Raw genomic sequence first — 17882 nt, 5'->3', positions numbered from 1 at the left:
GATTGATACCCGACCGTCGCAGCTTCTAATTCGATTGTGTTATTGTTTAGGACGCGCTCCGACCGCCCGACGCCGGACATCGATAATACACATCGATGCCGATTTTCGGTGGAAAAATCGAATAGTTGAAGGACTTAACATTATTATATTAATTAGGTACTTACATTATGTTCTTTTTTTTTTAAGAAATTCCGACATTTTGAATTGTTCTGCCATGTCTGGTATCTTTGTTGGGTTGTCTGCCTGCACATATGGGACTAATAAAAAGTGTCTATTTAATGAACTGAAAAAATTACTTTGCTCACTCGCGACCTTGACATAGAAATAGACCTCCGCAAAGTAACGCCTGATTAAATAAATCAAATTACCTATTTACTTTTAAGTCGCCGATTTTGCATTGCCATTTGCAACACGGATTACATTCAGGAAAGCCTCTACGTGCCAGGGACTAGGGACTAAATGTTAAATCCAAAATATATAACTGAACTCCAGTTTACTCACACTAGTCTTCTGAAAGCAAGTAACGCGTAGCACAGTCCGCAGTAGGTAGCTAATTAGTTGCGCCGTATTGCCATCAATATCCATTAGTGGCGCCGCACGCGGCACGCGACGCGCTACTGTGACGATTACACCTCGCTAAGATATGAGGCGAGGGCGAGATCCTGCGATAGTGCCGACGCCGAACTGGACTATGCTTCCGGGAAGTATTTAAAAGAAAAATTACCATCAAAAAACAAGCTTTTTAGAGTCTGACCTGCGAAACGTGGCGGCATGAAACGACAGCAAATTAAAATCAATTAGGATTGGCAATACAATACACACATAAAAGAATATCTGTCATTAATACGTAACAAGCGGGCCCACAAATTCGTCACTATCGCTTCCATCATGAAAGATGAGGAATAGAATTACTCTTTTATTGTTCTGTCCTATTCTTTGCAAGCAATTTCAATATGGATCATGTATTCGTGCGAATGTGAATGAACTAGCTTTACATTTATAACAATTCAATTTTGATTTACATTACCGCTTGCCGGACTGATTTTTAGGGTTCCGTAGTCAACTAGGAACCCTTATAGTTTCGCCATGTCTGTCCGTCTGTCTGTCCGCGGCTAAGCTCAGGGACCGTTAGTACTAGAAAGCGGTAATTTGACATGAATATACATAGTCACGCCGACAGTGGTACAATAAAAAAAAGTAAAAACATTTTTTTAGGGTAGGCACCTCCCATAGACGTAAAGTGGGGGTGATTTTTTTTTCTCGACTATCCCTATATTGTGGGGTGTCGTTGGATAGGTCTTTTAAAACCATTGGGGGTTGCTAAGACTTATCTGTTTGCGAAATATTAAAGTGCAAATTTTCTTTGAAACCAAGCGCCAACCCCCCTCCCCCCACCCCTCTAAAATCTCTAAACTGTTAGGCGGAACATTTTGAAAAATTCAGAATTGTAGTGGATATATCAAATTTACAAGGAACATTATAGCGGCTAAGATTGCTTGAGAATTATTAGTAGTTTAAGAGTAAATAGCAGCCTAAGGTATAAAATATACCTAATATTGGAAGATTCAGTACACAATACGAAATCCTTAGAAAAATATTATTTGATTTTTTTCGTAATGGCTAAGTAACCATATAGTGGGCGTGTACGACACGCACACGCTCTTGGCCGGTTTTATTATCTAATTATTTCTAAAACTTCAAATTTGTCAAAAGAGTCCATCGTGAAAGCAGAACTTTGTTTTTTTGGTCGTATTAACCACGTAAAGTTGACGCGTCATAAATAGTCTTAAATTACCACCCAAACGTTTTTATTTTGCTTACTTAAAAGTAATCACCACAAATACAAATGTTTTTTATGACTAATAAGTGAAACACAAAAAACAAAAAACATTCAGGTCGCTTAACTTTCACTGCAAGTATTTATCGTAACATTCGTAACCCAATCCAGCTGTATGTTCGTTACAAAACTGTAGAGGCATGCTTGAACTATACGCGAAGGTTAGGGGTTATTAAAATATCAAACTATTTGAACGGGCAACGATCCCGACACGGCGTGATCCTATTTAATTCGTAACTTCTTCACCTCGCCGGGCGCCGGTGCGTCGCTACGCCTAGCCTAGAAAGGGTTGCCCGCTGCCCTAATCTTTGAACTATGACTTGACCGTTATAACGCATTTATAATTTGCTCTTCGATTATTTAGTAGACGGCGTGGCACGCTGAGATACGAATAAATTAGTTTCGTGTTTGGGAACAAAGCCATCCGAAGTTTGAGTAACGGTCACAGGATCATTGTAAGAGTTAAACTTATTCCACTATCTGTTGAGTTGAGTGCTACGGAATCTGCTTTATTGTTTAGTTTGTCTAACGGATTGTTTAATTTGGTTTGGAAGCCTGACGAGTGCTTTTCGACTTAATGGACAAGTCTGCATGTTTTCTGTTTAAAGTTTAAAAATAGTACCTATTATCGTACCTGTTTCAATCTACGTATATTTCGTAATTTATGGAAATCTATTAAGTTTATAATTTTAAGTTAGAGTAAAGAATTGTATTGTCCTGAAATACCTATGTATTAGTATTTCTTTGCAATTCTCTTTTTAAATGAATGTAGGTCAAAGTTTAAATTTTGATCTATGACCAGCTAAAAAAGTGACCCTACGACCATTCACCGGAGGCGACATGCTCGCAGGTGTAAAGTCCCCTAACTTAACGCAGCTTCCACGCTCATTTACATAGGCAAGGTATCTTATGCACTCTGCTTGCACTCGCTTCTCACTTTATAATTCAAATAATCCACGCGAGCGTACGGCGTACTCGTATAGTAGGAAATGTGAGAATTTGTAACGGAATTTTTACTGGGCATTTAACCTCAAATTCTCTCAGTATCATCTAAAGGACTAGGCGCTCATTCATGCTAAGTAATTCGGGTACGGAAATTTATGTAGCGTCTTAAACGGAAAGAGTACATTGTGAATTGCAGGGTATAATTTGCATGGTAGATTTTTACAAACTTTATTAACTTGCAATTTTCGTATGAGCTAAGCGTTTAGCTATGATTGGATTGACTTGAAATTTGGCGCGAATAAGAAGAAATGATGACAATACACTTATACTGTTGATCTACCTACCTACAATCAAGTTTAAAAAATATATGTTTTTTTTTCTAGTTTTTTATTTTTGTACAATAAAGAGTTAACGTAAAATACATACCTACTGTACCGACGTAGTCAACAAAAGTATTGTCAGCCAAAAAAACTTCTATCAAAAACGTTATTTTTTTAAAAAAAAAAAGGTCATTACTGATGTTAATGAAACAAAAACAAAAAAATACATAGAAAGCTCTGATTAACCTGTGTCATATAAATAAACGAGCGATTTATAAACAGATTGCATATTCTGGGGTATTGTTTAGCGACGCAAGACCGCGGTTCGCTCCGTGCTAACCACGGCAGCCTTGCCCCAGCGGATGTAATCAAATTAGATAGATGTATGACGTCACACCACCACTACGCTAATTACCAAACGATGCCGCGATTGGAAAATCTCTGATAACGATCAACGCCAGGGCACGCACATTCAACTATCGGCTGCAATCAATAATTTTAACTCTAATTAATTATTTCGGAAAATTGAAGAACAAACACTTATAAGCTGAATTCCAGAAACACGAAATTACCTATCTCGATTATTTGCAAAATAAGGGTTGTCTCGCTTGTGTGGAACGGTGTAATGATAATGATATTATATTTGCACATTCATTAATTAGCATGTGCCATTTTATCCTCATAAACCGGTTTTCGCTGGCGTCACAGCGTAACCCTTTAAACGGTAATAATGAAACCTAAATTGCCTAAGACCATGTCAGTTTAGACAGACCAAGCCAATCAAATCGCCACATCAAATATTTGTCTTGAGGTCTGAGAGGCGCGTAGGCCGGCTCCTCGCAAGTAGTGACTTCCTTCTGTATTACGTCACTTGCCCTGTGATTCACGCATTCTGTTCGGCGATTCGTGGTTTGTTATTCCAACTCAACTATGACCTCGCGACCGGCTGCGGTTCTGCCTCAATTAGCCCCGTCCGTGTAGCTCCATATTAGATACACGAATGACACAATCAGGTACGTCTAGAGCTGTCTATGATAAATGATGCGTTGTTTTATTCAAGCTCAACCAGGCTTATCGCCAGTCTATTCGTCACGCTAATCCTTTAACGAGTTTTTGTCGGTCTCTGAACAAACCACTATTCCGCTGTCATTAAATGGAACTAGCCAAGATCCGCTCATTAATTATTATTATTAAACAAAGCTGATTGCAGCGGAACATGGAACACGAATTCAAGCTCTGAGCAATACCACCTATACTATTACTGTACGTATCTTTCATACATAAAGTGTGCATTAATGTACGGTATGGGAGCGACATCTTTGCGACCCTGCTGCGACCCGCTGCTCTTGATATGAAAAGCAATTTTCTGAGAGGTAAATAATAGAACCACAGTTGCGAAACCTTATGCACTCGTCCTGAGGTTCACGTGCCTCTTCGAGATATTCCCACAATAAGAAATGCACAAAACTCAAGTCAAATTGACACTTATGTAGTTTGTCAGTTAGGAAATATGTAAATTGCAGTATACCCCAAAGTTTAACTCAATTGGATTTTAATAATTTTTCTAGTTATTCGGTACTTGGTCGGAGGACTGTAGTTTGTCAGTCAGGAAATATGTAAATTGCAGTATACCGCAAAGTTTAACTCAATTGGATTCTAATAATTTTTCTAGTTATTCGGTATTTGGTCGGAGGAGTGCTCTAATTTTTTTGATTTCTGGTTCATTTTCGTGAATATCTTAACATGAATTTCTTTTGATCGAGCTCTTGATCATTACAACATGAAAGGCTCCAAATAAGAATATAAAACCAATATTTCTTCAAACAAACCCAACAGCTTTTAATACTGGAAATCACCTCCGGTTACCCCTCAAACCTTAAATCTCACCCAATCGCTAATTTCTTTACCTTCATAATCTCCTTACCGGATTTATCTCGACAAATTCCTTTCGGAGGTGGAAATTCCGCACACAATTCAAGCAACATGATACCCTAAGTAAGTATTCCCAGACGGCTAATGAAACTTCGCAAAGCCAACAAGAGACCGCGCTTATTTAGAGACGGCGATGTCGAGCAGATGACGCCCAAACAAATCTCAATATCTGGCATATGGTATGAATATTTAGAACGGGAGAACGCAACGAACGTTTCTCCGCACGGTTATAAGACATCGAAAATAGATTGTGCGAACGGGGTTAGACGCACCTGTTTGGCTTTCAGGCTGGTGCGGGGTTAGGGTCGGGGGCGCGGGGCAGGGTGGCAGATTCATTAATAATGGCCCACAATGAGACGCCCTTATTTACGAGCTGCGGCAACCGAGTCAAACCGCATCGCACACGCGATGCAGCTTATTCCGCAATGGCAACACCATTTTGGATGCCGCTGTAGCTACTGTATTAAAATTCCATCCAAACGACTGTAAAACACCGCAAACATACAATTTCAAACGATCTAGTGTTTTCGTGGACAGATTATTTTCATGGATGGAAGGAAAGCTCCAAGTATGATTAAATCTTTTAACGAGATGCAATACGATTGGCGTTAGCACTTATTAGATGAGATTAACTCTATTATGTCTATATCTACTTTTTGTGATACCTGCCAACTGGTCGCAAGTACAATTAGCTTAATTTCCAAGCATTGAACTTAATCTTCCGTTTGTTCGTGACGCGAGCGTATAAGGCAAACATGTCAAGTTTTCAGAGCTCATGACAAGTTCAACACGCTCTATTAGTCAATCCTGTCTATTGTCACCTCATCTGACGTCGTCGTGTCGGTCCAAAAAAACTATAGACGTGCGGATGGAAGAAACGATGTGCCCACCAACGGTCACGGACACGGACTTGAACGTATTCAAACCAAATCCAACGTTCGTACTCGGAGAAACTATGTTTTTTACCCAGCTTAAAGTTTCAAATAAAATTCATTCTACTTATTGAGTAATAAGTAAGTCATTGAAAATGGCTCAGGGTTTTAGGTTTTGTCACCATCCTTACTAATATAAAAACGAAAGTGAGTATGTTTGTTTTTATGCTTTCATGCTTATATTACTCAACCGATCGTGATAAAATTTGGCATGGAGAAAAGTATTGTATTGTACTTATTACTTGTAACTCTTTATTGTACCTACATAAAACATGAAAAATATAACAGTTAACAAGATAAAGAGATGTAGGTAGAAAGGCGAACTTATACCTTAAAGGGATCTCTTTCGCAACAAAAATAAATGTTAATAAAGAATGTTAAGGAAATGTAAGTGATAATGATAAATTATAATTAAAAAATCGGTTCTGGCAGCTCTATTGCATTAATTATTTCAAGGTGGCTTTTTGATTATTGATGTTATACGAAGTATTGATGTATTTGCTGTGCTAGAGGCTTGCGATAGCGCGAGGGAAGCGCTATCCGATTGGACTTCTCCATGACATTTCCACTGCCAGGCGTTAGAGCTGTAGGTAAATAAATACCTTACTTTACAGATCCATCCGTGTTCATTTTTATATATATCGGTTTCGATGACGGCGACCCCAAAAACTATTCTACAAATTATGACGCCTATTATGGGCTTTGATATGGCTGGCTAGGCCGAATTTACTTTTAAATACTCTCCTACACGCGTGACAGTACAGTTGCCCAGCTGAGTTGTATGTATATTATTTATGTAAATATTATTATTTTTATTTATGTACGGGCTTTGAACATGTATTCTCCTTTTTTGAAAGTTGGACGCGTTGGAGCAAAAAAAATCATCGACATAATAAGATAATAACATTATTATTACAGTCCCTGTGAGCTAGAACTCCAGTCTAATAGATTCCTACAGAAATGCTCCTAATACGCACATGTAAGAATCAACTCTCTCCTATTGTCTTTATGTTCTAACAAGCTAGCGTAAAGCTACTTCCATAGAATGAAAATTGCGTACTACGTATAGTTCGAGGGTATTCTGTTTTACGTCTGGAACTAAATCCTACTCATATTACAACTAGAGCTTTCCTTTAAACGTATTTACAAATTGATAAAGTAAAAACTCTTATAGAAATGGATAGAATAAACAAAATAGCCACTGGACTAAATGTGTCTACAAACAGTCTGACGAGAGGCGGGATGAGGTAAGCGACCTTAAAAGCCACTTAGCAGCCGTGCGCTCACGGCGCACCTCTCGCTGCGTTTCTTATTACTTAGCGAATAATTCGGGTAATAACTTGCTTCTCGCGTACTTTCAAACTGAGTTCTAAGTATAATATAACGGGGCCGCTGAATGCGACTAATTAATGGAATTTATACGGTTCTAGCAATCGTGCATCTATTTACTTAATTACCTGCAGATAAGACAGCTTGTAGGTACAATACTAGTAATAATATTTACTTTCAATTGCATTATTTATATTAATAATTTTAGCAGTATAGTTGGCATACGATGGAATAGATGTTATAAAGGATACCAGTACAAAGAACATACAACGTACGCCTCAAGTTTTCGCCTTGATATTACAACAGCGGATAACAATGGATGCCAATAGAAGTCAGTCATTTCCGCGCCCACATCAAGGATCCGGAACCCATTTCGGCTCGTGTAACCCGTGGAAAGATGGGCAAAATGTCGATTTGCCGAAATAAGGAAACCAGCGATGTTCTTTGCTACACCGCAACATTATTCTAAGTATACCTAGTACATAGTTTCTTAATTAGTTCATAAAATCTTTTATTTTTATAAAAAAATAGATCAATGAGTAAAGAAAGTATTTTTATGTCTAAATCATATATAGCATTTATCGCAACATAGTAATACAATTACAAATACAAATATTCTTTATTGCGCACCATAAAGCAGTACAAAAAAGTTATAATATAATACACTTAGATTCAGGGTAGACAATAGGCGGTCTTATCGCTTAAAAGCGATCTCTTCCAGACAACCATTCCCACTGAAGTGTTACTTATTGTCGGTCAGCCTTTAGATCTATGACAAAAACGCAATAAATAACTCATATGTGATATCTTCGTGCTCCCAACGCGGATTAGCCAATTACACCGTTGCGCTTCAAGGAAGCTAACTAGTTTCTAAATTCTTCGTATATTTAATTCAGCTTAATTGGTGTGTGGATACACAGCGGCAGGCAGTCGACCGAGAATCTGTGCCTCTTTGTTGGCGAAAACGCGTTTTATTTGAAACGGTACCCTCGTGAAGACTTCTATCACTAACCTACCATTGTTCAAACAGTAGGTTTCTTTTTTTTTCATTAATTTCTTATGCAATTGGAAATCTTAAAATGATATCATGATACTACAAAGCTATCTGGAGAGACGGGCCACTGTACTTGGCACAAATCGCAGTCGTTCAAATCGGGCGTGGGAGTGGAATTCACGACTCGTAAAAAGGTACTTAGCGAAAGGACCTGATTGCTCACGCAGATGTTGGTACCCTATTCAAGCAGTGTTACCCAGTTACCCCCAGGGAAAATAAAATTTTACTTCTATGTTTATTAGTCTAATATGCTCATCTTGAATTTAAATTTCAATTGAACATTTGTTTATAATCTAAACTGTTAAAAACAAAAAGCTTTGATGGTGTCATAAGTTGCAAGAAGTTGCGTTGAATTGTTGGCGTGTGGGTGCTTTTTTCTCAAATAGCGATGATCTGAATGATACAGGAAACGCGACGCGTGCGCAGTGAACCGGTGATGAGATGAGCCGCGTGGGCGCACCCCCGCTGGCTTATTATTGTTGAACGATGGGCTTAACTTTTAAGATCGCAGACAGTCATGAATGAGAATAATAACGGTTCATTTGCGATCTTCTTGAAGCAGGAAGTGTCCCAATTCTTCTTTAATGCTCTAGATTTCCAAATATCTATGTAAAATCTGTATATTCTATACAAACCAGAAACTTCTTGCCATACTGAGAGAAGATTTTCTCATTGTGACGGAAACTATGGATTTGCCTTCAAAAACCTCAACTTCAGTGCCTGCACTTGGTAACACGACTCCGAAAGTAATTAAAATCTTCGGTTCACATAACCCACTTATTATTGAAAGTCGAATAATAAACTTTTCTTAACAAATTCAGTTTTTATGCAGTGTCTCCTCACGCAAATTAGCACTTACATGATAATTATTTTTCGCAAATGGACACGAAGTAGCAAGCAACGAAGGTAAGTTAGTGATTGTATACCTAGCAAATACGAGTATGAGTATGTATTCACATTTCAATAAACAATTGCAGTTTAACAGTTCTCCGGTTAATACAGGGATAGACGTAGACTCTGTCTACGACTTGTTCGCTATCCAGGTAAGGCTTGGTACGGTATACGATTACATGTGCTGCGATTGGTAACTGTGTTCTTGTGTACTCGTGTGCACTACATACTTGTGCTGAGCCTGTGTGCGTGGACGTTCGGCGTGGGACGGGGCAGTGCATTTTTTGCGGGCATAAGATGAACGACGGTATGAGTTCGTTGAACCTCATTGCGAGCCCGACGCCGAAATTCGCCATCGGAGCGCATCTTCCCAACTGTGGCGCGTGCATTTTATTTAAAAACATTTCCATGTTTTACTGTATTATTATTACTTTGTACAGTGGCTTCTCAAACTGCATATTTACTCTTATGTTACAAGGACTAACCCACTAATTACCTTATTTCATAATTATATTAACTCCAAATACAATCATCATCATCGTCTCTCAGAATGAGAGGGCTTGGGTGGGCCGTAGTTTCCAGTGGGCCTAGTGCGGATTGGGAACTTCACACACACCATGCATTGAATCCCATGGCAGGTGTGTACAGGTTTCCTTCACCTTAAAGCTCATGATAAATTTCAAATGTGATTTCGCATATAAATTCCGAAAACTCAGAGATGCGAGCCCAAGCTCAAACTCAGTTTGAGAGGACATAGGTCAAACCACTACTAAGCTTCAATACAATAATTGATGTCTGTGTTTCATAGGGAGTTGATTAGCTATTATGTAAATCGTTTCGCATGTCTGTGCAGGCCTTGGCAGCACGCTTTTCAAGCAGGCGGGACGACACGGTGGAACACTTGTCCCAGTATCAACGGCCACTTATTAGACGTTAAAAAACTCGTTGAAACCCGCGAACTAATTAGCACTGTTGCTAACGCGTCTTAAAAATAAGGAGGTTTAATCAGTGTGACGGGCCGCGTAACTTTATGGAGCGCATAAGCATAAACATAAGCTTACTAGACGAAGTAAAGCCGGGTATGCAAACACATTCGCCAGCCGGCCAAATTAATGTGCGGTATCCGGAGCGATGCTTTTATTCACAATGGCTATTATTACTAGTAATTATTGACTATTATATTAACGCTTCCGTCATAACGTAGCACATAATAATATATACACAATATAGACCATGTTGATCAAGCTATTCCCCTATATTTATTTATTTCAAAGAATAAGGGGAATATAACTATTTCTATGAAACTTGGTCGGTACTTGGTTATTGAGGCGAACAATCGATTTAGCTTGTTCTTATCTCTGAAAAATCGTGTGTAGTTTTTATGTGTTTTTTCTTTCTCCCATAAAATTGAAGGCCTGGTTGTGTAAGCATTTTTTTTTTAAGTTTGCTTTGTAAAATGTTTTTCTTTCTTTCTTTCTTTTTTAATTATATATATTTGTGAATAATGTTTCGTGGGATTTAAGTGCTTCACAATGATAAGATAATATAAATTCTAAAATAATTTACGATCTAGATAACATATGGTCGATACCGGCGTTATGATAAATCTCAGGTGGATTGGAAGGACATGTATAATTATTTTGCATAGGATTGAACTTGAAATAGAAACTGTCTTATCTACCGCTTGGACTCGAATCTAACCAGTAATGATATAAATCACACCCAATAACTAACGTCATTAATTTTGCCAAGAAATGTTTATTTAGTAGGGTGTGGATATTTTTAAAAATGACCTTGTTTCGTACAATGCCGTGCCGCTGCGAACAATAGTTTTGCATTTTATTAAGTTCATAGTTTTGTATGATAAAAAATGCCTATTTCAAGTCAAACGACAGCAAAAAGCGTATAAACGAGCTTTTAGATGTCACGGTTGGTGGAGTGCCGGCAAAAACTGGCACACGTTGGATCGTGACTGCGCCCAAGCTTGCGCACTCCCGCGGCGTCCGCTTATTGAGACATTTAATTCAACTCTTTAAATACAATTACAGCCACGGCTTAAACGACTAAATGCTGCATTAGTCTAGTCGTTGTCATATTACTATCCTGATATGTGATATTGTGCAGTTCTGATTGACTAGCAGTTAAACTGCTCAATTGCTACACTCGGAAGTGCCGATGAACTGTAGTCAATTCAGTTGTGCTAATTTTGCGATGATTCCATTGATCGAGGTTAGATAAAATACTACACTTCAGTGGCCTGGCGCCGTAACGACTCGACCCCACCGTGTTGCCTTAATAACCAGTCGGTTAATAAAAGTACCTACTTTTTATCTCAAGTGTCCGCTTGAAAGCATTCCTAGACGAACGAAAAAAAAAATTACGAATCGGTTCACAAATGACGGAGTACATATAATGCAATAGCCCTCAAATAAGGATTCGATTACGGCCCACACTGTATCACTATTCAATCGAAATTAGGTTTGCAAATACTTGTTGTGTTGAGAAAATATTAATTATTTATTATTTTAACGACCGATCGATTAGCCTAATGACGAATTTGGCTTAATGTAGAGTTGCGACAGGTCAGACTGGCTATATTGAAGTTTATTTATATGATTATTTACTTTCCACTTAGCCCTAGGCTAATGGGATTTTAATGTAACACTTTATGTAATAGGTACATTATCATTATTCTTCGACTTGAGCGTTACACCCTGACCTTTCTTATTGTTTTTTATGTATCTACCAATACGTCGTGATTTCGACGTTGTTACTGAGCTGACATGAACAGGATAAATGGCCTGCTGAGTATTTGACTGTGTTGTGTGTCTATTTTAAACGGTGTCAATGCTTGCATACTACAGTAATGAAGAGTCATTCGTTCATTGTTTTTCAACTTGCTTTCCTTTACTTAGGACTAGAGTAGGTAGAGTATCTTTAGTGACGGCGTAATTTAATGAAACCATGAGTAAAATAGTACATTACTGCAGAGGCCGGGAAAGAATGGCTTGCAGGCGGAGTATGTACAGGGTGTCCCAGAAGTACCACGTCACAGTAACACCAGAGGTAGGCCAGCTCAAGAGGAACCTAACCAACCTAAAATGACCCCAGTAAAAGTTGCACGGTTTTAGAGTTATTACCCAAATGAAGATTTTTGGGGATACTTTGTCTTGACATTTTTAGTACCAGCATCGACTTGGAAAGCTCTTAATAACAGTTTTTTATGTGTATCGAATCGTTAATAGTTACTTCAGAAGTGCAGTGTGTTATTTTGTCAGTAACTACCGTACAATGCTTTTTTTGCAGTCTGCTGTTCGAGATGGCGCTTTTAGGGCCATTTTACACGAACTGTAGCCCATTTAATCACCTGCATTAATAATTTATTATGTAAATTAAATTGTAATGTGACGTAAAACACGTCGGCAATATTAACAAGGTGGGCCCTGTAACAGGAGCAAAAAATTAAACCCAGCTTCCACTCTTCATCTTGAGCTAATTTAATACAACTTTTCAAAATAACTTGCATTATGATTTTTATTATAGTTTAATTATAGTTTAATTGGACTAGCAATGTTTTGCGAAATCCGTCATTTTGTGACGTGACAGGCGATATCATTAAGGCTATTGGAATTGGATGCCGTACATTGAAAATACCATTTAATTTGTTTGGAATAAACATAATGATAAAATTACTTAATTTTTGAAAGTTGTAAAACTAAAGTAGTTCCATTTGAGTAGCAGATCCCGTGTTTTAATTTTTTGCTCCTGTTTCAGGGCCCACCTGGTATATATTTACATATACAATATTCATAGTCCTGTGAATTTATTCAGTAACTAATAAGTGAACCATTAGAAATTCAGATTCTTAATATTAGGTAGTGTATAATGGCCTTTATCGTGGATATTTGACGTTTTGCACTGAAAAAAGACTGTCGTCTTGCAGGCCTCGGCCTGCAACGGTATATTTTGAATCCTATTTTAAGGAACACAACATAAACATTACTTCGTAAGTTTGAGAAAAGTCTCTCAAAGTATGTAAAATAATTGCAACTTCGGAACTGTCATATTTGTCTACATAATTTCAATAATGTTTTAAAGTGGGATATGGTGTGCAATTACAAAGTGGTTCACGTAGCGTGTCCTCGGACAGGTCACGCGCCGACTGCAAACCCGTTTCGCAGCGCACTTTCGCCGCTCTCCGTCTGCGCCGGCGCCTATAGCGCTCGCTCGCTTACACATACACCCCCCCGTTTCTTCCGACCATGCCACCTCGCTCACACACAGCTTACCCACTGACTTGTAACACCAAAAATTGCCTTTGTTCTCCGATTTGTCGAAAATTCCTCGTTTTTGCAGTGGACGGGACATAGCTGATTTAAGCAGTTTCTGTAGTTTCGCAGTGCGAAATTATTGTAATATCATAGGATGATCATAGATTTCTTAAAATTCTGCTAATTTTTTTTTGGCTGGTAGATCGATTTTGTCAGAAATGGCAATACGTATATTGTTATGTGATATCAAATTCCCTAAGTTATTATATAATGTATTTAAGTGAGTATCATAGCGATACATTGGCCGGCTAAAGCTCGACAAAATCGACGGGGCGGGCGGAAGTGTGGCAGTGGCGAAAAGCTTCGCAATGCACGAGGAGAAAGGAAGCGGCGCGGTGTGATAAGGCGGCTGGCAGGCGAGGTGAAGGGGTGCCGTGTGCGGGGCACGGGGGTTCGGGATGGCGCGGGGCGCGGGGTGCGCGCGCAGCGGCAGCCCCCTCGCCTCGTCACTCGCCTCCCGTCAGTCGCCCGCCGACTCCGCTTGCGCTTGTGTGACTCGCGCCGCTCCGTGCACTGCACTCGTGCTCCGATCACGACGCGTGCCGCCCCGCTGTGGCCGCGAACGCGACCTCTACGCTACCGGCGATACATTTCTCCTAACTTAAGTGCAACTTGCTATGTTTTAATAACTTTTGGACATTCACACTTCCCTATCCGGCTTGTTTACCCCTTCATGTAAGTGTTAACGTTCATATATTATAAGCGGCCAGATATCGTCGAATTCGGAACTCGCGTCGCGTCCAAGTGCATCGTGAAAGTTAGTGAATTAAGCTAGTGCATATTTATAGTGTAAATTGTCTTCAGGCATTTATGTGTAATATTCGTGAACGGAGTGGCTAAACAGCAGCAACTTCCGAAATTCGATGGTAATTTTTTCCAAGTTCCAAAGCGAGTGGCAATTTTCTTAAGTAACAGCGTCGCTGCTTTAGCCTCTCGCTCCGGTTCGGATGTCGCTATTCGCCGCATGAAAGCTTTCGCCTTGGTCAGACCCGTTGTGCAAAGCGGACAGCGCGATTCGCTTCCATCAATATTGCTTAAATAATGCAAAAGTTACTCACAGTGGAACTCTTCCATAATCCTCAACAAAACTTTCCTTCCTCCTTCGAACTCGTCGAAACATTTTCCATTCCTTTAAATCGGCTCATGTTGTCTCTTGATGACATTTTATTTTCCACAAACTGATTTCTTATAAAATAGAATCGTTGCATCATTTGCTAATCTTGTGTGATTATTATGTAAACAGAAGTTTGTTTTTTCAGCAAAATTATAAAGAATAGTTTCGTCATTTGAAGGCTCAAATATCCACATCCCCTTTAAAAAAAGACTGCAATTTATTTTCCGAAGCTAAATTAGCTATGGTATTATTTTTAACGTCATCACTTTAAATAAGTATGTAGTACGTAAGTAAGCTGTTGAAATTTAGACTTTAATTAAACTCCTTAACCAACAATTTAAATATGTATTGTTACTTACTAGCAACATATCATGCTCTTATTTAGTGAATTCATTTACGTATACATATTCCATAATTTACGCAGGTCAAACTAAATTACGATTTACAATTACCTACCTACTTCCCTAACATATTTTCCTGTTTCCATTTCCTTAAGCTCCACTCGGCGTGTAATCGTAAATCCCCAATATCTGTGAATACATTATGTTACAGATGAATCAATTCTTTCAAATCTCTATCTTCATCACTCATCTTCCTTTAAATAGATATTTAATGCAAGTATCCTTCTATGACGTACCCATATACTGCAGATTTTAATGAGTCAGATTGCCGGCATGATGTCAGCATGAGACGACACTTAGGCTATGTTTCAAAACTTTCCTATTTTAACACCACGGTGTTGAATATGAATGCTTAAAAATGCCGAGGCATAAGAGACTGGTCTGTAAGAGACGACAATGGTTTGTTTGTTACGTCTCATCGACGAGGGTAACAGCTGGCTTCACTACCTGCTCCGCTACCAACAAACGAAAAATATCTGTTAATAGAAACCCTCCTGCTTTTGGTATTATTATTTTTTGTTTCCGTTAATACAAAGTGGAACGAACAATCCCAACTGTTGTACGGTCGTCAATTTTTTTTTTAGTTTTTCATTGTAGTTTCAGAAACGGAAATGTTACCTGACAATATCTACTGTACCTAGGTAAGTACTCCAGAAGTAGGAAAATTGTAACCAATCATAATAATATTTATTGAGATACTTACCCAAAAATTGCACAGTAGTCACACGAATTCTTCGCAGACGAAATCGAGCTAGAATATCTTTATTTCGAAAATAGGTACTAGGTACTTGTTCTATTTCAACCAAAAAGTATTTTTGCAAGTTTTTGCAACTTCATTACTAATCTTACTTTCAATATATGAAAATATTTGAAATTTAGTGTATAACGTAGATTGTATGACAATGCAAGCACTTACAGGAAACAAAACTGTAGTCAACAAAAAGCTTTTAATTATAGCGCCAACTTAAGATATCTTTTAATTTAAAAGGTATCTTAAGTTGGCGCTATAATTTAATGAATAACAAATAACATTCATTATGAAAGTATATTCGAGCTAATGCGAAGGAATGATCCTTCCTCGTCAAAACTATTGTCCACGTCTTAGTCTCTGTATCGTAGTTACTTTATGTAATTTGAGCGCCAAATTGACTGTAATGTGGTCATTAATTGGATAAGTGTAAAGAAAGTTTACTTCACCTTTGATAAGATAGCTATCCGCAAAATTAGTAAACGTATAACCCAACAAAACCAAAATGGCCGTCCTGATAAGCCCGTCGCTATCGGAATTAATTATCTTATCTGGGTGAAAATTAAACGGATGTGACACACAGCCCAAGTTCCAGATTATACGGCCAAATTAATCATTGATAAGACTGCTGAGGCTTCAGTCAGACCTTGGTTAACGGCGTCGGACTTAAATTCACTTATTTTGATAGAATCTTGAAATCATTCTGTTTCAGTAAACCTTAATTTCGAGTGCAGTAAATGTTGAAGCATTGTACAGAACAAAGTCAATATTGTGAGAGCGGACTCTGGCGCAGTGCTCTTAAAATTGCCAACATTTTGCTCCAGCAGACCATTTAGTGTTGTATTTTTGTATGTTTTGTTGATGCGATCAGTTTAATGTCGGCGTGCCGCCGCGCGAGCCCGCCTCGGGCCCGGCGCAGCACGTTCGATAAGGCGTGCACATTAACGGGCGCACTGCAGCGATAGCGTCCGAATCGTGTAATTTGCGCCTCGTAAATTTAAGCCGTCGCAAATTTTTCGCCTCTCTTGCTAATTACCAGTCCGCCGTCGTCCCCCGGGACTGCTAAATGTGCCTCGCACACGTCCCGAATGTGGCAACAGTTCTACTGTACATAGTTGGGATCTACTGTTTGGCTCTGTTCGTTAAACAATGGCCTTTGTTTTGGCTACCGGGACTGACCTACGTGCTCAACTAATCATTGGGTCGCAATAGCACCTATGTAATTTGTACCTCGTTATGTAGTGGGTCTATGTAATTACATCAAAATTTGAAATTTTATTCGATACAACCTATACTAACTATAAATAATAATTTTAAGATTGACATCTTTTTTCTGCTCTTGTACCTAGTATTAGTGACATGCTTTTATTTTTATAGTTTCTATTCACGAAGTGTCCAGATATCTGGTATATCTTTTAATTAGCACTTATTATATTTACTCTACATTGTGAGTCAACCATTATGCGTGGTCAGTGCACATAGACCCGCGTGAAATATAACAATCGATGACATCACTCAAGTCTGCCAATGGCGCCTCACGCAGAATGTAACATCTGCCATACAATCTTCCACCATCTCCGAATGATTTATGTCTTATATTGCTTTGACTGATATTGTCTAAAATATGTCCCTGAACGCTCGCTATAACGTGTGGCGCGAAACCATGTTAAAATTTTATTTACCGTGAACACAATGTTGCACCTTCTATACTACACATGTTAGCTTTTGCTTCGATTACTTAAATCCTTGTTTACGACAAATAGTAACGCATACAAGCTGTCATTCATTCATGTCGTGCGTGATGGTTATTATGACAAATAAAGCACAATGAGGGATATCGTTTTTTTGTCTTTCTAGATGGCGCCACTGTTGCGTGAGGTTTTAAGTGTGGCTTTCAAAGTCTGTTATTACGGGCGGGAAAACAAAGTTTAGATTTAAATCATATTTAATTAATACACCTTAAAATCGTACCATAAAAATATTGAGCCACCACAGTGTTGCGTAGTCCCGTTTTGTTCGGAAAGAAAGAGAGGACGAAAGTTTCCGAA

The 17882-nt window shown here is 38.6% G+C and overlaps 1 protein-coding gene across 17 annotated transcripts in view; it reads left to right on the top strand.

The window, feature by feature from the left end:
* mbl (splicing regulator muscleblind) overlaps nucleotides 1–17882 on the top strand; it is a 358429-nt gene that overhangs the window by 275069 nt on the left and 65478 nt on the right. Inside the window, exon 1 of one of the 17 annotated variants that reach the window (XM_074085467.1) lies at nucleotides 14013–14246. The exons of 14 other annotated variants lie outside the window; for them this stretch is intronic. The gene's annotated coding sequence lies outside the window, so the exon portion shown is untranslated. 2 more of the 17 variants (XR_012451244.1, XM_074085470.1) reach the window with 2 other exon arrangements.

The sequence above is a fragment of the Choristoneura fumiferana genome, chromosome 3 (assembly GCF_025370935.1).
Source record: "Choristoneura fumiferana chromosome 3, NRCan_CFum_1, whole genome shotgun sequence".
Taxonomy (NCBI): domain Eukaryota; kingdom Metazoa; phylum Arthropoda; class Insecta; order Lepidoptera; family Tortricidae; genus Choristoneura; species Choristoneura fumiferana.
The sequence above is the reverse complement of the archived record's forward strand: the minus strand, read 5'-3'. Positions and strand labels throughout refer to the sequence as shown.